Source organism: Epinephelus lanceolatus, chromosome 22 (genome assembly GCF_041903045.1).
Source record: "Epinephelus lanceolatus isolate andai-2023 chromosome 22, ASM4190304v1, whole genome shotgun sequence".
NCBI classification, from domain to species: Eukaryota; Metazoa; Chordata; class Actinopteri; order Perciformes; family Serranidae; genus Epinephelus; species Epinephelus lanceolatus.
In genome coordinates, this window is record NC_135755.1 from 23843813 (window position 1) to 23868985 (window position 25173).

General features: G+C 41.8%; 1 protein-coding gene across 46 annotated transcripts in view; it reads left to right on the top strand.

Annotated features, from left to right (window-relative positions):
* The window catches only part of ptprda (protein tyrosine phosphatase receptor type Da), a 428165-nt gene that overhangs the window by 110115 nt on the left and 292877 nt on the right, over positions 1-25173 (top strand). For all 46 annotated transcript variants that reach the window (XM_033651569.2, XM_078164079.1, XM_078164087.1 and 43 more), the window contains exon 4: positions 24745-24768. The gene's annotated coding sequence lies outside the window, so the exon portion shown is untranslated. The remainder of the gene's footprint in view (positions 1-24744; positions 24769-25173) is intronic.

Genomic DNA, 25173 nt, shown 5'->3' on the forward strand with positions numbered 1-25173 from the left:
ATTGAGTGCGAGAAGTGTCCATAGTTTCACACTCAACTTCTTGACTGTTTTGAGTGCACCATCTGGGTACTCATAGTGCACTGCATTCTTCCATACTTCTCAGTGTGAATGCACTTATGCACTCAAAATATTAAGTGTAAGTACAGGAGTCGCGATTTGAGACACAGCAATAGTCTTTCTAAATCCTATTAAATTAAAAATAGAGATGTCATCTGCAAAATGTACAACAAAATGTATCACAGGATAAATTTGACCGTTGTGAGATGATTATTTTGGTAGGAAAGTAGAAAAAAGGAAGGTCTGCTCTTTGCTTTTTGTAAAATTATTTAAGTACACTGCTCAAAAAAAGAAGGAACACTTAAATCACATTAGATCTTGATGAACAAATTATTCAAGTTGAAAATCTTTATTGAAATAATTTGTTTAGAACAAAATGACGCAACGACAGTCCGTGGAAACCAAAATCATCAACCAAGGGCTGAATTCAAAATGTACTGTGACGATTAAGCGTTCCCTTAATTTTTTTTGAGCAGTGTATATTGGCAAAATCTAGAGGGGAAAACGTGTTTTTTGGCAAAACTGCTTTAAACTCGGACATCTGAAATGAGTCAAGGGATAGGGCTCTAACTAGCACTGCTTTTCTAGAAGGGCGACCAGCCAAAAAGTCGGGTGTTTTTTTTTAAATGTAAAATCTATGGCTCGGCACAGCTAACTTCAGCTCTCAGGTAAATTGTAATGGGGTGAAAAGTACAATGTGACATGTCGCGTTCATAAACTACCCAACCTTTTGAAAGATTGGAATATGCTGCAATGCCACCGTCAGCAACTGGCACCAACTTTTCATTCAGTTGGTGCCCATCCTATACGATGACAACCCTCCTATCTGAACCCTACCTGAGTTTTCCCACCACTCCTTGAGCTTGATGGGCTTTCTCCTCTCTGATTGAATATATATCCCCACCAATCACAAATGAGGTCTTCAGCTATTTGGTTTTACTAAATCAGGGTAAGCACTTTATCCAGTGTCCTATAAAGGCAAGGACCAGCGTTACCGAGAGTGCCCAGAGCAGCGCTTTGACGCTGAGTAGCAGCTTAACAGGCTTATAACAGAGCAGGGGAGCGAGTCAATCAGCTGCTATTGAGTGACTCTGTAATGGCCAGCCTGACCATCACACTCCCCAGAGAGCCAGTTTTGTTTTCCATTAAGATTGTCATTACACAGGGAGGCACGACACAGCCTCCAAGTGAGGGTGTCTTGTGTGTACATGTGGAAGATAGAGAAAGGTGTGTTTTTTAGCTGACAACAATGTCCTTAAGAAAGCCCATGCTGCAAATCATGTGGCTTAATATGTCTAGTATGTATGGTAGTAGTGTAGTAACACATGTTTTAAATACAATCTATTAATATATCTTAACACAGCGATTTGCAGGATGTATAGCGATGAGGTAATGTATTCATTTGTGGCTATGTAAGAGTGGTAACAACATGACAGTGGTGAAACAAAGTAAACTTGGTCTTAGCCATCAGCATAAATTCATATATTGCTGCAAAGCCTAATCCCACAACTTCAATTATACAAAGAATAGACATATATCTGTTGTGGAGAAGGAGGGCAAATTTATGATTGGTTCGAATCCTTTTAAATTCTGCAAATCCCATGATATGCCTTAAAAATAACTATATAGAAATATCTAATCTTCTCTCTGATAGTCTTGTTTGCTTATGTAGGTCAAATAAAGGCGTCAGCCTAAATCGAGACTGTTTCAAAACCAATGAAAAGCTCCTTGTTGCTGCTTTAAAGTCACCCAGTGTCCCGCGCCAGCCAAAGGGGAACTTGATGCTGTCCCTGTCAGCTGGCTCACCGGCCTGGGAGGGAGAGCCATTAGTTTTAATCAAACGCCACTCTAATTGAGAGGCCTCCCATCTTCATAAAGATAATTACTAGAAATGTCAGACTACGGGTGCTCCCTCCCCTCCCCTAGACCCGACCCATGCATAGCGATAAACCACAAGGCTGGACATGTATCTTTATAAGAGGGCAAAGCCATGGCATCTACTTGACTGGAACAATTAGTCAGCATTAGCCGCAGATGGCCTCCATAACAGAATTAAAGGCTGGTGTAACTCTAAATCATCCTTACTGAACTTTTATGGACCAATCATTTGAGTTACTCAGTAATAGAGTGGAAATGGGAGAATGAATGAAATATATTCTAAAGAGGATTCACCTTGTTTATAGAGTTTGTAGTTTCCTTAAAACTGTAACATGGAGAAAGAATATCTAAAACCTTATGTTCATTATAATATATTCCCTAATACTTTTTTCTTGATATTATCTGTATGCAAAATGAGTTCATGGAGCCCAGCGAGGCTTTCATGTGATGAAACCTGGAGGGTAGTCTGGGTGGGATGTCTTAAGATATTGGAGACATTAAAATGAATTCTATGTTGGTAAAAGGAACGGCCAGACAGCCTCATATGATTCAGCCACGACCCAATTTTGTTTTTTTTTTTGGATTAACATTATTGATGTTTATTTATGAGCATTTGCACTTGTGAGAGAGGAACTGAACTGCAAATTAAACTGAAGTTTATTTAACATAAATTTACTTAATGTAATTTTGGTGTTTTTTTTCTATGCAATGCTGCTGTGTATGCATTGATGTGAATGGAATAACAGTTGCACACCTAAGTCTCTGTGAACAGTGATGCCCAGGGATTAATCTGTGACAGGAGTCTCAAGTGAATAGGGTCAAAGACAGGTTAGATGTGTTCAGTAAAGCATGTTATGGCAGTTATCATCTGTTATCATCTGTACAAGAGGGGTGAGAGATTCTCTCCCGACATGAAAATGTAGGCATATATAATATTAATAGTCACTTATTCAAATACCTGTATAACTACTGATGGAAGAAGTGTTGCTTGAGTAAACTTTAAAAGTACAAAAGTAAGGAGGTCAATGTGGAGTTAATGTTTAATACCTTTTATATTGTTGGGTAGTTAATTGTATGGCAAGTCATCATATTTTCTGAATTAATCCTTTACATTCTGCATGTTAAATCTTATTCTTACTAATCTAAGTAGTATCTATGGCTGCCACCCACTAAAAATTTCTTCTAGTCGACCAATAATCAACATTTAGGGTCATGAGTCGACTAGTCGCCAATACAATCACAATGGCTTGAGTTGAAGGTGTGAGAAAGAATAGTATCAGTAACACTGTTAACACTGTGCTACATTACAGAGAAATACAAAACCGTACTAATGAACCTTCATTAATATAGGCCTATATTTTATCTACAAGTGCACGTCACACACTGAGTGAGCCGCCTGTTAATGACGCTGTCGGCAAAGCAGAAATGATTGTGCTAAGTGGCTAATGGGCATGTAGCTATTGACATGTTTCAGATGATACGTCATGTTTGTAGTCGACCAATGAAGATGAGTTTACATATCACCTTGGGTTCATCCTTCACCTTCTCAAAATGATCTCACACTTTGGATTTCCTGCCCGACATGTTATTAACTAGCCTGTGGAATAACTGCAGGTACCAGCCCTCGAAATTAGAGGCCATACACATGCCAGGTGTTTAACTGCGTGGAAAGGCAAGGTTGGGTGCTGGGCACTACTCCTTTTTTGTGGCTGCTTTCAAGAGTGTGGCAGCAGATTGCATCTGGCCTCTACTGTATAGCCTATCTACCTGAAATCCTGAGTGCAGAGCTAATCTTCTTCAGGCGCTGTTTATAAGTGTGTAGGCCTATCGTCTATGGGACAGATATAAAGCTCTGGGTAGCCCTGCGCTAAAATGATCATTTTTTCCGTGTTTATCAGACTGAATATTTACAGAAGAAAGGAAAGATATCTGTCAGCTGTGATTGGTTTGTAACCTGACTCCTGTCTGACTGCTGAGCGTGGCCACTTCCTGTGTCCGTCCTTTCGGACCTGTGTGTAATTGACAAGCAAGAGTAAAAACATTGAATTTCCTCTCAGGGGGATTAATAAAGTAAATAAAACTAAAAAAAATTAAACTTAAAACTTAAAAGAGTTTCATGTTTGTTTAGTTTTTATTTTCTTCTGCAACTAAGCAACAAATGAAATCTTGCCAACTAAAGATGTTTCTGGTCAACTAACGTTTGGTTGACTATTATGGGGCAGCCCTACTCGTATCCAACTGACAAATAAATTCAGTGTATCTTCAATTCAATTCAATACATCTTTATGGTGCAGCACGAGAAAACAACAAACATGAGTGAATAATGTACTGAACATACGTAGATTTCTCTCCAAAATAAGCACAAAGTAGCATAACTTCGATGTCCTCTAGTAAAGTTCAAGTACCTTAAAACTGTATTGAAGTAGCAGAGCAGCCACTGCAACCATTATGAGATGTACAATTCAACTTTATACAGCGTCCCAAGATTCCAAAGTCTCATCAGCTCTTTGATGTGGCGTCCCTGTCTCCTGAACTTTGACTGATCGCTCCCTCCGGGCTCCAGTGGAGTGTCAAGAGAATGGATGAGGTGGCAGAGAGTGACTGACAGCTACCAGGCAGTGGCTGCTCCCCAAAGCAACCGCACTTCAGCCCGCCAGCTATCTTTAAAAAAAAGCTGCTTGTAATTGAATAATAAGTACATTTTAGGATGCAGGCAACGTTTGGTAAATGGTTATATTACTTTGAAACATTAAGGCTCCCTGCTATGTCTTGCCAGACATCTTTCACTTTCCTTTTGCCACTTAAGGCAAAATAAAGGGTTTTATTTTAGCTGATTTTTCATAGGAACCCTAAGAAGTCAGAGCTATGCCTTTAAATGCTCACCACATTATTATTAAGTCTTGTGAGCTGCTCATACTGAGAGTGCACCAGGGACAGCTGTCATGAATATGGCTTTTAATTAGTTAAATACTTGACAATTCTCTGTATACTAACAAGCCCAGCATATCACACATATGGTAACAAACACAAGTGAATTGTTATGGATCTATCATATTCCCCAGTACAAGCGTTAATTTGGTCCGACCCACGCACAGGATATCAAGAAATCAATATTGCTTTCCCATGTCTGTGGCTGCGCTAGGTGGGCCTAATTGAAATGTATGAGGGAGCCTGCTAAATGATCTGTGCAGGCAAGGGAGCCAGAGTGATTGCAAACATATGGAACGGTTCCTTAGACAAGAGAAACATTTGTACAATGCTGAGAGAGGAACAGACAGAGGAGCAAAAGAGCAGGAGTGACGGAAAGAAAGAAAAGAGAGAGAAAAGAGAGGAAGCTGAAGAATGATGTTTCTTAATGTTCATGCAGCTGGACTCGGGAGAGATGCTTCATGAGCCTCTGACAGCTTTTCAGTTGAACGCACGAGTTAGTTAGAGAGAGAGAGATGAAGGTGGGAAAAGCTCAGAATGATGTGGGTGTTGGCACATTATCAAACCATTAACAAGAAATGACAGCGCAAACATGGAACTGAGCATCCATTGTTGTCACATGTAAGCTGAAACACTAAGCCTTGACCTGCATGAGTGTTTGTTTTGTTACATGTGAGCGACAAATTCTGTATTCTGTTTTCTATTCGTGGTTCCTCCTTTCCTCCTCCTCCCCTCTTGTTCCCTCTCTCCTCCATCCATCTCTCTTACCACGTCTCTCTCTCTCTCTAATAAGCTATTGACATTTTGCTTAGTAATGACTGCAAGAATAATGGGTCTGGTATCGTCCAGAATGAGCAATGAGTAGAAGTGGCATTTTCTAACCTCCACAACAGGTAGACAACCAGGCTCACTCAATTCCAATTGGTCAGTTTAATTGGGCTATCTCTTCTGGGTAAAGGCTACCATCCCCTGTGCACTGAACTGGCACTCCAACTCGCCACCGCTCCATGATGCAGTGATTAGTCAGGACCATCTTACTCTAATGCATCTACCACAAGTGAGTCACGTCCGTTAGAATCACAGCAAGAAGTTACACAGTGAACCACAACACACGTGTGCAGACATCAGTGTTGGACAGAATTTAGGTAGGATGTAATAATGAATTCTTACACCAGGATAGTCTGAACTAACAATATGTCTGGTTTAATTTCCATTCAGTTCATCAGCACAGTTGCCAGAATGAGTGTTGGTGTTTTTAGCTTTCATACTTGTCATATCAACATTTTTAAAATGACATAACTCAGATTACATGTATATTAGCTGAGTTTCTCATTATGAGGAGAATGATTGTGGACAGCGTGAGACCCGGTGAGACAGCTGTAAAGCAGAAAACAGCAGCAGGCCATAGTTTGAGACACATCGGGACATTTCCAGCTATGTTAGTGGCAACAAAACCATGTATTATTTAATGACACATTGGCACATTTCCAGCCATGTTTAGGCAAACTAAATGTTTTTTTTTTTTTTTTTTTAAGACACATAGGGACAATTCCAGCTGTGTTTGGGGCAACCAAACTGGGTGTTATTAATGACATGTCAGGACATTTCCAGCCGTGTTTGCTGCAACAAAACTAGTTACTTTTTAATGATACCTAGGTACATGTCCAGCCGTGTTTGTGGCAACAAAACCAGTTACATTTTAATGATACCTAGGTATATTTCCAGCTGTGTTTGTGGCAACAAAACCAGGTGTTCAGTAATATCTAAGGACATTTCCAGCTGTGTTTGTGGCAATTTAAACTGGGAATTTTTAAGGACACGTTGGGACTTTTCCACCCGTGTTTGTGGCCATCAAACTGTGTATTTTCAATAAGACGTAAGGACATTTCCTACCATGTTTGTGCCAACAAAACCATCTTTTGTTAACGATAGTTTGGGACATGGATACTGGATACTTTTTAACGACACATGGGGGTATTTCCAGCTGTGTTTTTGATGTGACTAAACTGGGAATTTTAAATGAAATGTCAGGACATTTCCAGCCATGTTTGTAGAGACAAAACGTAGGTACTTTTTAACCGCACACAGGAACATTCCCAGCTGTGTTTGTGGTGACCAAACTGGATATTTTGAGGCAACATATGACATTTTCCTAACCCTACAAGGGCCAATCCCAATTCTCTTCCCTTAACCATACCCCTTGGTTTCAAGTGCACTCCTCAGATAGATTCCCCTCAACGACAAAGGGGTAGCGTTAAGGGGTAGGAAATTTTACCTACGAATTGGGATGCCACTTCATGCAACTTAGCGTAACAGACGTGTTCACCTACGTCATGCGTAACTACATCGTGACTTCGCAATTTTCAAGCATTCATATTCTAACTCATTGCTTACACATAACGATACATATGCAGAAACATAACACATTCTGACATATTTTGGAATTTCTGCATGCTTATTTGTGAAAATAGTACTTACAATTTTGCAATGGCTTTCTCATCTTCCTTGAAAACTCGCCTGGCTGGATAGTTTCGCAATGCATCCTGGGAAATTCAATCTTCCCCTCAGTTGAGATGGGTTCGTAAGTGTGCATTGCATGGCCCTTCAAATTAAGTGGGGATTTTAAGGGCTGAAAAGCACTTCCCTAAAGTTTGGGACACCTAAACACGCAAAAACAAGGGTTAGGGCCAATTTTTAGGGGAAGTGTGAGTATTGGGATGGGTGTTTTTTGTACCTAAACCTATGTACACAATAACCACAGTGTTCTTACAACATAAAATTGAAAATTGAAACATAAGGTTTTACCATATGCACTCCATGTGAAATGCACAACAATGGAAATTTAACAATTTAATGGATTGTACAAATGCACAATGCCAACATTTATTTAAGTGACTGGGTTGATTCAGTATTGTAGATTTCTTTCTTTTCTAGTTCAAGCACCAGTGATGACAGAACAGTGAGAAGTCCTAATGTCACACAGCAGCTCTCACTTTAACATTGATTTAAAAAAAAAAGAATCAACATGAAGAAGTGACCAAAAAGCAGCATATTTTTCCAAGTGGCCCTTCAGCCCTTCACAAATGCTGTGTTATTGTGAATTTACACCATTACCTTACCAGCAGAGAACGGATTATTTCATGAGAGCCGACTGGCAATAGTGTTTCTTTACAAACATGGCTTGAGGCTACAAACAAAGCTTGAGACACGCTCTTAGGGCCTGAGCGGGGTTCATGAGTGAGTGTCAAGTGTGCTGATATAACTCTTAAGTTATCTACACCTTGCACATTGCTTTATAAATGGAAATAAATCTGGATGTATAAGTGCACAGGGTTCATGTTGGAGTGTGCAGCTTACACAGCGAGCTTTTCCTCTCTCTGCGTCAAATCTGACAGGTAGAAAAGGTCAAATGATTAGTGTTTTTGACCTCTAAATGATAACCCTCATCATTAACCTCTCAATATGACACAAAAATGTTATGGTGACATTTTGTCAGCTTTTTCTGCCAAAGAACACACATTTCACGAGCATGTGAGCCTCTGAAGCCGAGAAGACGCCTTGGCACAAGGATGCCACAAAAGAGCATCTATTATTCATTTAGTCAATGTATTGACATGGACAGCTCTGGTGAGCGCCAAGGTAAGGTCAGGACAAAAAGCTCCACGAAATGGAATCTGGGAGCAACATAGATACGGATAGAAATAAAAAAGATTTCAAGATGAAAGATCTCAGTTCACTGTCAAGTCGAAAGTCTGTCAGGGTCATGGGAACAGGCTTTGTCTTTAATGCTTTAAATTTTCTGACATTTAATGCAAATGTTTGACATTTTATAGGTACACCCTCTTAACAGCAGGAGATTATATGTAGGCTGACATATAAATGTAGATGTCATAGCAATATAGTTGAGTGACAGCCAGAATTGATTTGGCATAGGTCTGATTTCCTTTAAATGCACAAATGCAGGAGTGCTATATTTCCTTCAACTGTACCATTCACTGCAAATCTCCAGTATATGTCTTTCTCATTCACCATGCCACTACAGACTGTGAAGTGTTTTGGAGCGAGCGCGATCCAACCGAGTGTGTACAGATGTGGTAATCCATTTGTTTAAATACATCTGACATGTTCATTAAGCTGCTAAGCCACACACCCTCACATTTTTTCCCCTTTTCTCTCTCAATCCTCCTACCAAAAGCTGCTTTTTCTTACTGCATTGAGACGGTAATTACCATGCAGTCAAATGAGAGGATGGCAAGCAGAAACACACTGCTTGTCTGTGGCTGCCTGCCAGCCAAGCTACTTACACTGAGGAGCACACAGCGCCCAGACACTACAGGCCAGAATCAGGCTGCACGTAACTCTGGCATCCTGAGCTAATAAAGATCATCTCTCTGGCTGAGGATTTTTGAGTGAATATGATATAGTGGGGGATATGGTGGGGGTATCAAGGAAACACAAGAAATACGGTGCCAAAACAGAAAAAAAAATAAAATAAAATCAAAATAATGCAAGATGGAGGCATGGCACAGGGTATTGGGCTCCACTAAGTGAGATGATAAAACATTCATCATCTGATGCACAGAGCTCAGAGCATGATGCACCACCACCACTACTCCTGACACCGACAAGTCAGAGAAATCAGACAGGCGTCGCACCAGACTGTGCCATTATCACGAATTCTGAAAAGAAAATGAAAAGGTCCTCCACCATCTTTCCACTCCAGGAGCATCAGAGTCTCTCTGCCTGTTTGCCCGCCTGCTTTTCAGGCATGTCGCTGCCAACTTGGCACATTACCCGGGCACTGCATTGGTGTCGGCAATGAGCCATCTCTGCCAGCTCTGTGATTGCCATGATCTGGGTCGGCAAGAGTATTACATGGCCACCTGGAAAGAGGTGAACACCTGGACGCAGCTTAACGCCCGGCTCAGCCATAATACATGTCTTTTCTCTGCCAGTATATACAAACCTTCCTCCTCTCTCTCTCATATGGTGCACACAAGTGATTAGGCATTGTGTAGGCCCACTGTTGGTCTATTGTAGGAAAGATTTTGCAAAATCAAACTGCATTCAATGTTCAACCTGCTCATAGGCCAGCTGAAAGTAATGGATGCTGCCAAATGATCCATTGTGTGATATGCAGCAGGTGATACTCTGTACCTAACAGGGACTTTCTGCATAATTAGTTTAAATTATCAATAGTGCATTGCACAGCATGTTAGCTCTGGGAGGGATCTATTGTGTTGCAGGGACAGAGATGGGTCCTTGCCCCTTTTTGTGTCAAATTTAGGCACACACTGTGGCTATTATTTTATGGTGCAAATTTGGAGCCAGGGGTCAGGAGGTACTGTACATATTGCAGCCCAGTCGCCAGAATAAAATGTTGCCGTTGGCTTTGTACATTTCTGCATGTTACATTTGCACCTTTCATATGTGTTACATAATTCAGATTACATGTATATGAGCTTCCACATACATATGAGTTTCTCATCAGGGGAAGGAGGGGATGGTAGATTGCGTGACACCTTGGCGAGACAGCTACCAAGGAGTAGACAACAAACTTCTGTCTGAGATCGACAAAAGCGGGTGTTTTTAATAACAGTTTGAAACATGGTTAGCGGTGTTTGTAGCGACAAAAGAGCGTGTTTTTTAAGGACAGGTTGAGACATGTCCAGCAATGTTTGTAGCAACAAAAGCAGGTGTTTTTTTCCGACAGTTTGGGACATGTTTAGCAATGTTTTTAGTGTCAAAAGCGGTTGTTTTTAATGTCAGTTCACGACATGTCTTGAGGTGCTTGTAGTGACAAAAGTGTGTGTTTTCTAAGGACGGTTCGTGATGTGTCCAGCAATCTTTGTAGCAACAAAAGCGGATGTTTTCTAACACCATTTCAGGACATGTTCAGTGATGTTTTTAGCGACAAAAGCAGGTGTCTTCAACTACAGTTTGGGACATGTTCAGCCATGTTTGTGCTGTCGAAAGCGGGTATTGTAAGCCCAAACATTTGTTTCTCCTAAACATAACTAAGTGGTTATTGTGCCGAAACCTAACCTCACATTAACAGCAGCATTGTCACAACATAAAACTGTAACATAAAGAATTCTGAAGTTTCAACACATCTGTTAAAAATGAAAGGCGTAAATGTAACATATCCGTGGTTTGCAGGAATGAACAATGCCCATATTTATTCTGGTAATTGGGTTGCCACTTGGGTGTATTCACCAGACACAAAGTACTAAAGAAAGTTTTCTAAGCTATGCACAACTTTGCAGTGTCTCACTTACACATTGTAAAGAACTTTTTTTCCTTAATTCAACAAACTAATGTAGGGTTATATTAGGTGGCTTTTGAATGTACTGCCACTCTGTGTAACCTGAAAAGAAAAAGTGTCAGACACTTTTCTTCCCTCTCAATGCAGTTTTGTTCCACTATTTCTTCTTGTATTATGAATCACTCAGCTTTTTATTCTGCACTCAAAGTGCCACGAAAACCAGTTGTGTCCTTGCCAATTTTCCTGACAGCGCTGTCAGCCCACATTGTGCCACAACAATCCTCTTGACCTCTGTCACTAAATTTCATTGTCTTGTGATCAAATCCACAATTTATATACTCTCTTTTTGTTTATTATTATTTTTGCAGAGGCTTAACCTTTGATTCCTTATTGTTAGTGCTTAACTCAGTCTGGGAGGATCCATTTGCGGCATCATTCAAATTAATCTACCCCCCTGTCCACTGAGATACCCGACTGGTTAAGTCCCTTCTCCTTATGCCGTGTGTGCCCACGCTAGATTATGACGGCATAATACTGTATATTTTCCTTGGCCCTAGCAATTGCTACTCTGTCTTTACTTTTCATTTGTCCTCAGTAAGTAGAAAAAATGTACTTAAGCATGATTGCTTGGTCTTTTATACATAACACAAGCAATCAATCAGTTATCATTATGTCGTTATCATATGCCCCCTTGCTATCCATTCTGAAAGATAAAACCAGCACTGTAGGACAAAAACCCTCACACATATATTGTCACAAGACAGGTGCTGTCCTCTATCGGAGCACACCTTATTTATAAACACATAATTCACTTCAAAAAACCTATTCGCCTTCTTTGGAGAACCAGTATTCATTAAATATGGTTCCCCTTCAGTAAGTTCAAGAGTCACAACTCACAAACAGCAGGATATAAAATCATGCCTCAGAGAGCCTGAAGAGGTAAAATGTCTGACTTTTTGTGATCTTGACAATGGATCTCGCTGGGGGCCATCAAATCCAGACAGCTCTCACAGAGGTATTCAGCAAAGCCCAGTCTCCCAGCTAGTCCTCCCAAATCATCAGAACTATTGTGTGCGCTCGGAAAAAAAAAAAAAAAAAAAAAATGGACGGAGATTTGAATGCTGATTGAACACAGATGCTCGGGAGTGATAGTGACGGTCACAGGAGAGCGGCGGCGCATGCAACACAATAGGAACAACACGGAAAGGTCACACAAGCAAAGAGTGTCGATAGGAAAACAATACCGGTGCGCAGCAAATGAGGTGGGAGAAACGGTGACTGAGTTAACTATACCTCCAAATTTATGTTAATTACCAGTCCTGTGGGTGGTTGTTAGCTGTCCACTGCTCATGTGTGCTAAAATAAGCAATCAATGGCTTTAATTAGACTATTAGTTTGAATTGGGTCCCAGCACTGCCTCCAAGCCTTAAGCAGCCTCATTGTTTACCGTACTGATTTCTGAATGTGTGGCAAGTTGGGAGGTCAGAGTATTTTAACTACTGATGTCATGGTTTGATGTTTGGTGAAATTTTAGAAGTAAGAGTCGAGGTGATGTCTGACTCAGTGTTGGATTAGGAATGGTTAGCGTGATAACAACTGGCAGATCTTTAGATAGATCTGTAGCCATGTTAGCGGTGTAGCTCCAGGGATGGCGTTGTCGATATGCGATCGGCCGCTTTGGTCCAGATTGAAAGTCTTAACAATGGCTGGAGAGATTGCAATGACATTTTGTACACAAGGACCCTAAACACCCACACCATGATGTTACATTTTTAGTTTTAGTGAAATGTGTTAACAACTACTGGATGGTTTGGCCATTAAATTCGGAATGGCAGGCCAGAGGATGAATCCTAATGACTTTGTGATCCCTTCAATTTCCATCCAGCACCATTTGTGATAATAAAAATCTCTGATGTTATGTCAGCATTCTGTTTTTGGGTGGTGAACCTCTGCTGTCTATTCTCTTATTCGGCACAAATCCCTCTTTACATTCCGCTGAATTTTGCTCCATTTTCCCCCTCAATTTCTTTTTGAGGTGCGGTGTAAGCCGGCGTTGGCCTTTTCCCTGAACCGCTATAGCAGCCTTGTAGATCCAATAACACTGCGTTTACTGAGCAAACATGCTGAAAAAACACTATGGCGCTTCCCCATCTTCATATTCAATATTCCACATCAGGCACATTCACTGACCCCTCAGAACTGAAACGCTGTGAAATAGGAAACCCTAATGCTGGTATTATTTTCAGTAGCCTTTTATCTTGAAGAGCTGGATTTTTATATAAGCAACCGGGGTGACAAGAAGAGGCCTTTTCAGTGCTGGCTTTTATCCAGGAGGGAGAAACGGAGATGTATATAAAGAAAGAGAGACGCTAGTGATGCAGGATAAGTAATGAAGGGGGAAAGAGGAGGGGGAGGATGAGGAGGAGGAAAAAAAAAGTCAAGCTGAGCTCATAAAGAGACAAAGGCAAAAAGCGACTCAGAAAGATCCAGTTGAAAGAGCAAATGAGATAGCAGTCAGAGCTGGGAGGTGGAGGGGAGCACTGTTATAACTTCATGCATGTTTAAGCAGAGAGGTACCATGAGTTAAATGCCCTGAGGATGAAGGCGGGTGCCAGCACCCGGCCAGAGAGATGACACCAGGTGAAATGCATCTCAAGAGTGGAGGAGAGGCAGTGAGCTCCAAGTCACACTGGGGACTTGACAGACTTACCACACACATAGACACACAAACTCAAACAAGAAGTATTTTTATCTGACAATATATGTACTAGGATAATTTAATAATCACCTAACTTGTTTATTGAGAAGATATGCTAAGAACAACCAGCTCTCCAAATATGAGAATTATCTACCTTTCTGTTTTCCGACAGTGTTAGCATCACTAGCAGCATGCCTCAGGGATGGCTATGTCTGTCCATCAGTCGCTCAACCACTTTGTCCAGACTGAAATATCTCAACAACTGTTGCATTGATTGTCAGTTTTGTACAGACATTCATGCTCCCCAGAGGTGATCCCCAGATGTTCCCTCTGGCTGCACCATAAGGTTAAAATTTGTGTAGATTTAAAATGCCTCAACAACCTTTGCGTATATTGCAAATGTGGTACAGACATTCAAATTTGGTACAACCTACACCCCAGGATGAATTTCAATAACTTCAGGGTTTCATCTAGTGCCATCATCAGGTCAGAATTTTTATTCACCATGTTTATGACCAGATAACTGAAAAACTAATGGCAGTCCCATGAGCCTCAGCTGTACTTGTGTTTAGTGCTAACTAGCAGCTATGTCAATGAACTAAATTAAGATGGTAAACATGGAAAACACCATTGTAACTGTGAATGTGTTAGCATGCTGACATTAGCATGTATGTGTTAATCTTGTTGGGTTTTGGACTGGTAGTAAGATAAATACACTAAGCAGCCAGTTTAAGCTCTGAGGAATTGTTTGCTATTTTATGCACTTTATCATTAAAGGAAAATGATAAATGGATAATACTGAACAGATTAATGCTGAAAATGATCGTTAGTTGCAGCCCTAACCAAACCCTTCTCATTCCCAGGGCATCAAATATGCAGCATGGTCAGTGGCCCTCGGCGTCTGACATTGCAACCCAACTGCTAGAGTAAATATTGGCATTGTTTGTTTCTGCAAACCATGGATATGTAGCACTTGTACGTTATTATGTCACAGATATGTTGAAACTTTACATTTCTTTACGCTTTAACAGCACTGTTTTTAAGGTGTGGTTATTTTTAGGCACAAAAAATGTGGTTATGGTTAGAAAAAGATCTAATTTTGGCTTAAGATACCTGGTTTTAGTGCCACAATAGACAAAGTTAGCTCATATACATGTTGTGACAATTACATAACTTTACGAAACTGATATATGTATAAAATGTATAAATGTAACGTATCCGTTGCTTGCAGAGCTGTCTAATGTCATAATGTTCTGCTGGTGACTGGGCTGGATACCAACACACATGACATCCTTTAAATTCTGTATGAGATGCACCAGGCTATCAACGCAACTCCAACATAAACCCATCTGCTGCAAAATTAGACGCTCAGAGCAAATGACATGGTATAGAGTGATGTATGGAGGCGGTTAGAATAGTGTATGGGTCAAACAAACACAGGACTTTCACTATGAAATCACTGTACATGTCCCCTGTTAAAGTAAAGCTCACTTTTGAGATTTTTTAACCACGTAACATCTTGTGAAGTGACATACTAGTTGACTTACATACATGCAATAAGTTATGTAACAAACATACTTATTTCTACCCAGACATGACTTTTTTTTTTAACCTAACCAAGTAGTTTGAGTGCCTTAAACCTACGTTTCCTGTGAACACATACGTTTTTTGGACAAGACACTATGCATGTAACATGGGAAAACTGATACAGAAACTTGAACATACCAAACTGATGCTAGACAGGTACCTAGAGCATCATAGTTGGTGCATAGTTCCATTGACAAAGCTGCCGTATTTTACGAGCTGGGAGTGAGAACATGTTGCTCTAATACATGCAATCAGCCACCTGGGTTAAACAGTTCCGATGTACAATATGTTCGAGAAAAACGTGCTGCGCTCTGTCCCCATAGTATTCCGTCCTCCACTCTCTCTCATTGTCGTCCACACACTCTCACGCATCCTCCTCTCGTCTCACCAGGGAAAATATCCGCTGTCAGTGTGAAAAATAGAGTGGGACAGATGGCATCAGAATGATTGAAACCACCTACAATGGTTCCCACAACTTCCCTATCTTTTTACCCCACTCTCCTCATTTGCTGACTACTTCTCTCTCTTCACCCTCCTGTTCCCTGCGTTCCTGCCCAACTACACCCATCGTCTGGATGCACCATCCCAGCCTCTTCAATGCCATCCAGGCTCACAGGTCTTGCCAAAGAGGCTCAGGCTCACTGGAAGCCCCATGGCGCTACACAAAGTCAGCCAAGAGGAGACAGAGAGGAGGGGGTAGTGCGAAGAGGAGAAGAAAGGTGGAGGGAAAAGGGGGCAAAGGTTGCAGTGTTTTTCCCCACCAACTCGAAACCGTACTCTTTTTTTGGCTGGGTTTTTTAGCAAATAGTTGAAAATATGAATGGTTTTGCACCAAACTATTTTAAATCATAACCTCACATGCTAAAGTGTCAAATCCTGAACTAAACATGTACCTATGTGAATGAACTTTTGCTCCTGGAGCAGCTATCCTCTTCTTTCTGAACTATTTTCCCACTCTTCCTTTCTTTCTTCTCACCCCTATCAGCCTTTCCTCTCCATCCCACCTTCGGTCGTCACACCTCCCCAACTTCAGGCCCTGCTGCTGGGCTGCTGGGCGCCAGTCATGTAAATGAGATAGTTAGCAGATCAAAAGGCATGGAGAGGTATTTTTAATAGCAGGAGAGGTGTTGATTAGTGTCAGAAAAGGAGCGACAAGGCAAAGTGCAGGCAGCCTCCATTACACCCCAATGCTTTGAGGCATATGTTGAAGTGTGTGTGTGTGTGTGTGTGTGTGTGGAGATGTGAGAAAAAGGAAAGACAAAGCAAGGAAATGCATGCACACTTTGGCATGCATTTACAGTATACCTACAGACATTCGTCTATGAGAGCGTGAGCAAGAGTGTGTGTCATCAAAGTGTGTGTACCTTCCCTCCGGGGGATCGTCGTTAATGCATAATACATAGCTCCATATTTCCGACTATAACAGCAATAATGTTGGCGCGCTGAGTTTATGAAGAGGAGATCAGGTGTAGGAGAAAGTGATTACAGGGCATAAACACTGCAACTGATATTGCTTTATTGTGAGAAGTAACTGGCATGGAAATGACAGTTGCTGGAGATAGCCCCGAAGAAGTGCGCCAGCAACATTGTTAATCAGGTGATTCGCTGCAGTGATTGTCAGTAGTTATGGAGGAGTCGCACGGATAACGAGTTGTCCTGGTGAATTAAATTGAAGCTCAAATCAGGCTAATTGTCGGACGTGGAGGCATAAAGGTTCCAAATGTGCGTAAAGTCATTAAACTCCAGTGTATGATGATGATGATCTGGCTCGGCTATGTTTGTTGGTATATGCAATTTACATCAGCAATGGAGATTTATGAGTATAATCGGGCAGCCCTCTTCCTCTGGTAATATACTACATGTAATTGTGGAGTTAATTGCGTTTTAGCTTGACACTAAGTATCGTGTGTAGCATTTTTAATTAGACCTCTAAGGGATTGTTTTTTTCTGTCTTTTTTATTATTTTATTAGCGTCATGGTTACGCAAACGCTTGCCATTTGTCTTTCAAATTTTATCCAGAGCAAAATGTGACCCCGCCTAGCAGTCCTTATCTCTGAATCTAAATTTGAATCCAGCCTTTAGATAAGGTCTTGGAATAAATAAATAGCAGTTCAAAGCTGGCATATCAGTGGCTCTTCATTCTGTGTCCGGGGGCTTGCCCGCATGCTTTTGCCCGTGTCAGAATTTTCATCTTCCCGTTCTCCCCAGCTGCTTCCCTCGCACGGCTCTCTCCCTCTCGCTCGCACAGATGGCAGAGGGGTCGGAGCACTTTAATGAATTTTCAAAGGAGCTGCATTGGCAATATTAAAAGGAGCTCAAAAACTCAAACACGTCTGACACTGGAGTCACACGCATGCGCACAGTGACATGGCCACACGCATACAGAAGCACAGGCGTCAACACTCACACGGACAGATGCACACATTATATGTCACATGCACACAAATACAGTACACACACAAACACCATTATTACTTTCTTCACAAACCAATAACATCCACAAACACAGAGAGAAAATACCACATCCTACACATCGCTCCACATTCTTAATTAACTCCATTAGAATGACAGGCACCCGCTGGAAGGTCAAAGGTCAATTTTAATGATGAGCCTACATATGGCAGACACCGTGTTGCCTTGCAAGGGAAACGAGCACCACTTCTGCTGATCCATCTGTCCCGTGGTAATGACTGCACCTGGCCTCACATGGGCCAGCGCACACAGGTACCAGAGCTCTCAGAACTAGCTCGGTGCACAGAGGGAAACACAATTAAAAAGCAATAAGCACGCTCACATCTCGCGGCCACATTGTTTACTCATTATGTCTAATTATCTATTTGAGTCAGAGATTTAAAAGACTCCTTTGTACGAGCTTTTTAGACAATCGGTTTGAGCGTTTATGGTGCAATGAGGCCGTAAATGACTGTGATCTTGGCCCTGATGAATTTCATTTGGAAATGCAGTCAATTGTCAGGCGTGTCCTCGTGACCTTTGTTAATGGTTTTCGTGTTGCGAGAGGCCAATGTTTAGGAACCTGATTTGTGAGTTGAGAGCGAAGTGTCAAACATCATTAAAGCCTCTCTGTTTTTGCCTCTCCTACTCACACCAGAGCCTGGAGGAACCACTCCAATCCAGGCCTCTTTTAGCTGGCCTTGATCGCGCCAGTCGACATACGACTGCCTGTAGGGTTCAACCCCCCCACCCCTGATCTTCACAAGTGGCTGATATGAAGGGCCAGGCTGGTGCTGCGCTGCCATGGGCATCAAGGATATTGCCTCACCCTCTTTTTTATTTCTTCCTTTCTATCCTGTCCTTCCGTCTACTTCTCCCCAGGCAAGAGAGTCTTTATCCCACCTCTACGTAGCTGAACTCAGGGTCAGAACTCAGCATAGAGCCCATGGGCCTCTGATCTCCCCAACTTCTGATCACTCATCAAGGTCTGCCAGGCAGAATTCTTTAAAAAGCTGCATTTGAAAAAGTCCCTTAAATCCCCTCAGTTTTTTTTTTTAACACAAGAGGATAGGCAAGGCCCCTGGGAAGGTACATCAGACTATGGCTGCATTTGATTTAGCTGTCCTTTCATTTAATTTTTTCTCCCTATTCTCACTGGTATAGCATGGCAGATGGTATTAGGGCAAAAAACATATGAACGCTGTTTAACATCCCAGAGATACATTTAAAATCTTTATGATAAACGTTTTAACAGTTTGAGCAAGAAGTGTGTACAATTGTAAGTGATTTTATATACAAAATCAATTAGTTATTAGCTCATCTGTCATCATCTAATTTGACTCAAATTTGACCTGAGGGGGAAAAAAAATAAAAGGAGAGCTGTGAAGATGTGGGGATTGAGAGATGCAGAGCCATGGCGTAGCGCTTCTGTTTTCAAACAGGAGACAGCTGCGACATGAACAGAACATCTGCTGCGGCGCTAACATAAGCATACCTCGTTCCCGCACTGTCATGCCTGAGCGGCATTTAAACCGGACAGCGATGAGTCTGACAACCGCCTGATGAAGTTTGGAGTTCCTATATCTGCTCTCATCAGGCTGTCACTCACAAAGTACTTGTTCACACCTCGCCTTGAAGAGAGATTAAAAACAAGTGAGCAATATTCCCCCCCCCCCCCCCCCCCCCCCCTCAAAGAACAGCCTCAGTTTTGGAGCCAATCTGGCTTCTTGTCTGACTTGTGTAAACTTCTAGATACTTCTGCAGTCTGTGTGAGCCCGGGCCATCTGTAGCCTCTGTCAGTGCCTCATAATTCTTTGTTGCAACAGAAAAAAAAAGAAAGTAATGTTTATATCAGCTCAGATGGAAGGGTGCAAGCTCTCTCAGTATCATTGATAACATGGCAGAACTGTTCTCTCTCCTGCGATGTCTGCTTCACACCTTCTCCCTTCTCTTCCTACATTAAGGCCTTTTCGCTGCGAGCTGGAGCTTGGCCAGCAAGAGCCATTTTGCCCCATTATGTGCTACTGTAAAAAAACAGCTGTTGCCATTCCACACTGGTGAATAGGTTAAATGGTGACACAAGGAACGGGGCCTTTCTCGTCACGGTCTAAATTGACCGACAACAGGCGCTGGAGTTTCCACTGTTCCTTCTCGGGCTGCCTTCCAGCTCCATTGCTTTTGATTTCCAATTAGCGGCCACTCAGTCCTGCAGCCATTTCAGGGATACAACTCTCGCGCTCTCTCTTTCTCCCTTTCTGTGTGTGTGTTTGTGCCTTCATTGACATGTTTCCATGTGCCACTGAGAGAAAAATGGCCGACCCACTGATTAACTTAATCTGTAAAGAGCACTGTAGAACTAGCGGAAAGAGATTAGATTCCCGTTGCAATGGCTCGCTTGAGTGCATGTGTAGTATAGTAAGAGTAATGATTGTTTTCAGCTTGTGCCATCTTCAATGTAAGCCGCTCCATCATTTATTGAACTGATCTCTGTGTTTGGCTTTTTTGCCCCCCTCCCCACACCTTACAAAGAAGTGGTAGGATTTATTTAATACCATACGGTAGCAAAGTTAAGGTCATGGTCATTATTTTTACAGGGGGGGGGGCTTAGTATACTTCTATTCAAACATTTACAAGGTATTCAATACCAGTATACCGTATGTGGGCTGGAAGTGCACTTACACATCAAGTCTTTAATAGCATTGAAATATGCATGCTTAGGATAACACTACGAACCATAAATGTCACATTTAACAGTACATTTCCCTATTAAAACAGAGAAGAAGTGCCTGGCAAAAGATACTTGTAGATAACGAGGGGAAACGATATTTAGAAAGAAAAGATAAGAGCTACTTAAGAGACTTATCAAATGCAGAGTAATACAGCTTTCTCTTTTTCCTTGACTGACCTCAGAGCTAAATTTTCTGCTACTCCGATCACCTTCAGTCCTCAATCTCTGAGGAGTTGGAAATCAGAGGGGTGAGTGAGGGTAGTGGATAAGGGAATATGGGGGAGAAAGGTTTTGACAGAATTCCCTGTGGCTGGCGAAGACGAATTGAGCCACTAGGGATGATTAACAGCCCCATCAAACCATCACAGATACATTGTGGTCATTTGTGTAATGGGCGATAAAAGTCATAATCTTTATGGACATTTAAGTCCAGATCAAAAGATGGTGAATTATTTCCTCTGGTAATTATTAGATAAAGCATGATTTGTGATCACTACATAGAACACCTGCAAACTATGAGGGTAGTCCCCGACACTGGAATCATCTTATTATTTGTAGCGCTCATGAAGATCACAGTTAATACATAGAGATCTTATATTTAAGTAAAAACAGTTACAGCAGCGGTACAAATTGGATCATTTTTACCTATCAGTGGGTGTGGCTGTCAGTGACCAAACAAACCAGCTCCTCCGACTCCCTTAAAATGCTGTGTTGTCCCCGCTGTGGTGCACTGACTGTTATGTGATGAATGAGGAAAGTCAAGACCGGCTGTGTCAAAAAGAATCTCCCCTGAGGAAACTGATGTCCTTGTCCAAGAACCGCAAAGTCTCAGAGGACTGAATACACAGCACCGCAAATATCCCACCAAGGGCAGATGATGTCTCTCGAAGTTTAATCCACATTTCTGGACAAAGTGTAATGTCTGTCGCCGTGTTTTCTTATACATCAGTATCTTTATGGTGGAAAGACGTGAGCACACTGTAAATGCCATATGTGTAGTTGATACATCTAATAAGATGATCTGCAGACAGTTTTAATTATAGGCTCCATGAATTCTTAGTTAGATAAACCATCATTTAAGTTCACCTGCTGGGCAAGATGTGACTACCTGGGTAGCAATGAATATGTACACTGTTATTGTGGTAACATATTCTAAAGGAACAGTTCACACCAAAATCAAAAATACATATTTTTGCTCTCACCTATAGTGCTATTTATCAGTTAGGTTTTGGTGTGAGTTGCCATTGTTGGAGATATCGGCCATAAAGATGTCTGCCTTCTTTTAAATACAACAGCAGTTTAATGTAAAAACTATTTACTTTCTACCAAACTAACAAACAAGCCAAATGTACCACCTCGCAGAAGGAAGCGTACATCTACTCATGGATGAGAGGCTCATGTTGGTTACGGCACAAGATGTTAACATTAATGGCTCCTCCTCAGCAGCTGTAATTTTAGCTAGCTCAGCGGTGCTAGGTGAGCTAGCAGAAGATGCACGCTTCCCTCTTTCCTTTGGTTGGGATTACTTGGGTAGAAAGAAAACTAAATGAAACCGCTCACTACAAGGTCTGTGGATTATCTTGAGAAACCGGGTCATGATTTCTGGAAAGAAACACTGCTGTTTGCCCTTTGAGCTAAGTGCCATTATATTCATGTAAAGGCAGACATCTCTACAGCCGATATCTCCAATACCCAGCAAATCACCAAAACAATCTAGATTGATAAAAAGCATGACAGGTAAGAGGAAAAACATGCATTTCTTAATTGGGGCGAGACTCCCCTTAAGTATAGTGTCTTTATGAACTCTTATTTCATATTGTAAATGGGGCTATACATAAGAAGCTTGTGATATATTTTTAAAGTCCTATGCACTACAAAACCCTTCCAGTGTTCAGCCCCCCCAACCAATTCTGGCATGAGATATTATGGCGAGGAATGGCAATAACAAGGGAAAACTGCCTAATAAAATTGTCACATCACATACAAGAGAAAAAAACCCTTTAATCTGGAAGCAAAAGGGTTCATGGTGTGGTTGCCAGTTACTCATCTTGGCATGGCCATTTCTGCCTTATTCCAACGGCTAGCCAAAGCAAAACTTCCCAAAATTGAGTCCATGTCTTCACTAAAACCCATGTCTGAGCACTGATATGCTCACTATGTTGTATCACAGAGGCTTTTTGTAATTCCCCCCCAGCACTGACCACTCCAAACATCCCCAAATCCCTCTTGTCAATATAGAAAAGACAACACGAGGAGCGGACTTCTCGGCTTTTCTTTGCCTTGTCAAAAGTTTCCATATCGTGTTGTGGGTTCTACACAGCATAACTAAGACCCTGGAAGCAGCTTATCTGCTTAAAACAGGAGGGTGAGAGAGGGTGAAAAAAGTGTCTTAGTCTTCCATCTTTTTCCTGGTTCACAGAGTGGGTTTATTGAAGCCACCAGAGCTTTGGTTTCTCCCTCTAGATTCCCCCTCCGCCATCCCCACTAGTCTAATCCACTTAGGCCCACGCTACCTCCACTGCTTTTGATTGGCCAGGCTGCCAAATTTCCACCATAGGGCTGAGGAAAAATCAATAATCTCCACTGCATTGCAAAAAAGCCTCTATTTTTGGTTTGATTCTCCACACTTTTAATTTTACATCAACCTTGGTGCTCTGTACACTCCATGCCAGAATGTATCACATTTAAAATTCTGCCACATAGCACTCGCCTGCTCTCCATTTTTATTATTGTCTTTCATTGCCGTCCCTTCAAGTGTCTTGGTCTCTCAGTCTCTCTCTACCAAACAACAGTGATGCTAATGTCATTGAAACCCCAGGTGCTTCTAGTGGCTCTTGAAGTCTGACATCAGTCCCTGCCACCCCCCTCCCCTGGGTCCAATTTTCCCGGCATGAAGCTTCAAGGTCCTCAGCTGAGCTCTCTGTTTAGCAACAACAGTAGCAGCAAGTGTGAATGTGTGTCAGACAGAATGGTAATGAGCGTCCCTGAGATTGAACCCCAGTCGGGCCCCCCCACCTCCCTGAAAATAGATTTGTTCTCACGAGCAAAACAGATATTGTAATCACACCCCACCCTCCATCGTTGATCCCTTTGGGATTTGTTGCATGCACACCAAAAATGTAAATGAATGCAGGGGGATAGACATCATTGGTGATAAATCATATTACTGGCAAATTCTGCTTAGCAACACAACTAGACTGCACCGGTAAGCAATTGCAACTCAGATTTAGTCCTGAGTCTACCATTTCCCTCACACTACACCCAGTTATTGTCAGCTCACTCCATTTCCTTGTTTTATTGCACATTTACAAGAAAGCAAAACTGTACTTTAGAAGAGTACATTCGTAGAGGGACCACTTTAATTGTAAAAAAAGTGTGCGGTAATGGAAATCCAGTATATATTTCTCTAGCTGCCACAGAGTTGGTACAGGAAAGTGGAGGAGAGTGCAGGTCTGTGCCTTTCTAAAATCTTTGGAGATATGACTGTCAGGCAGAGACACGGTGAAAATGTGGCTAAATGTTGCTTTTTATTTTAAGCATACGGGTTCATTGTTTGTGCCGGGGCCACCCTAAGGTCTTTGCAGGTAGTGCGGGACTGCCATTTTATTATGCTGTTGGAGCCTCGGATGTTGGCTGTCAAACCGACAAGCTTGGGGAAATGTAGCAAAGGTCGAAGCGCAAAAAGGGAGAGATTTCTTTGGGCTACTAAGTCAGACATATGGGGAGAGGGGAACACCAAAGTGCATGTCTGTGTGATTACATTTGTTTGGTTATGTTACACTGGTGCAAAAAAAAAAAAAAATGTTGGTAATAGATTAGGTTTGTGCTTACATCCTCTCTGCCTCCACCCTCAAAATCTTGAATCACTGACAAATATTAATGCAAGTTGTGCCAACTTTGGATCCTCAGGGGAAACTATCTCAGACGTTTCATGTCCCTCGATTAATAAATGATGTCCCCCTCTTGACAGGGACTATTCTTAACCCCCAGTCGGTAGAATGCTGGGACACCATCATTTTTCAGAGGAGCTAGTGACAGCCTCAGCCTGCATTGAAGTTTAGCTTGCTGTACATTGTAATTTGCTGACGTTTCTCTTCTCTCTTTCTCCCCCTTTCCCCTGCTCCCACTTTTCCCCAATGGCCCGCTTACAGATGTGACCAAGTACTCTACACTAGGTAAGACTCATTTTTCATGGCACCGTTCTCAAGAGCGAGAGTCATGTTTGAGTTGTCATGTGTGTTTGAGAGTGATGTGAATGCATAAATATGGAGGAGGGTTAGATGGTGGGTGAGGGGGGGAGAGCAGCACCAAGATGCTGCTGTTTGCTCAGTAAGGTATGCAATGCTCTGCAGTCCTCACCCATCCCATTTTCCCACATGTGTGCATGGGAATACACAATGGTAGTTTTTTTTTTTTTTTTTTACTGGCAAGCCGATTGTGTGCTCTGTGCCTTCAATTTGAATTTTATTCAAATGAGAATCAAATGGCCCAGATTGTTCAAAGAATACGCCGACAGTGTTGACTTAAACAAGCATAGCACGGATGGTGTCTGTTTCCACACTGTGGTGGGTGTGTGGAAA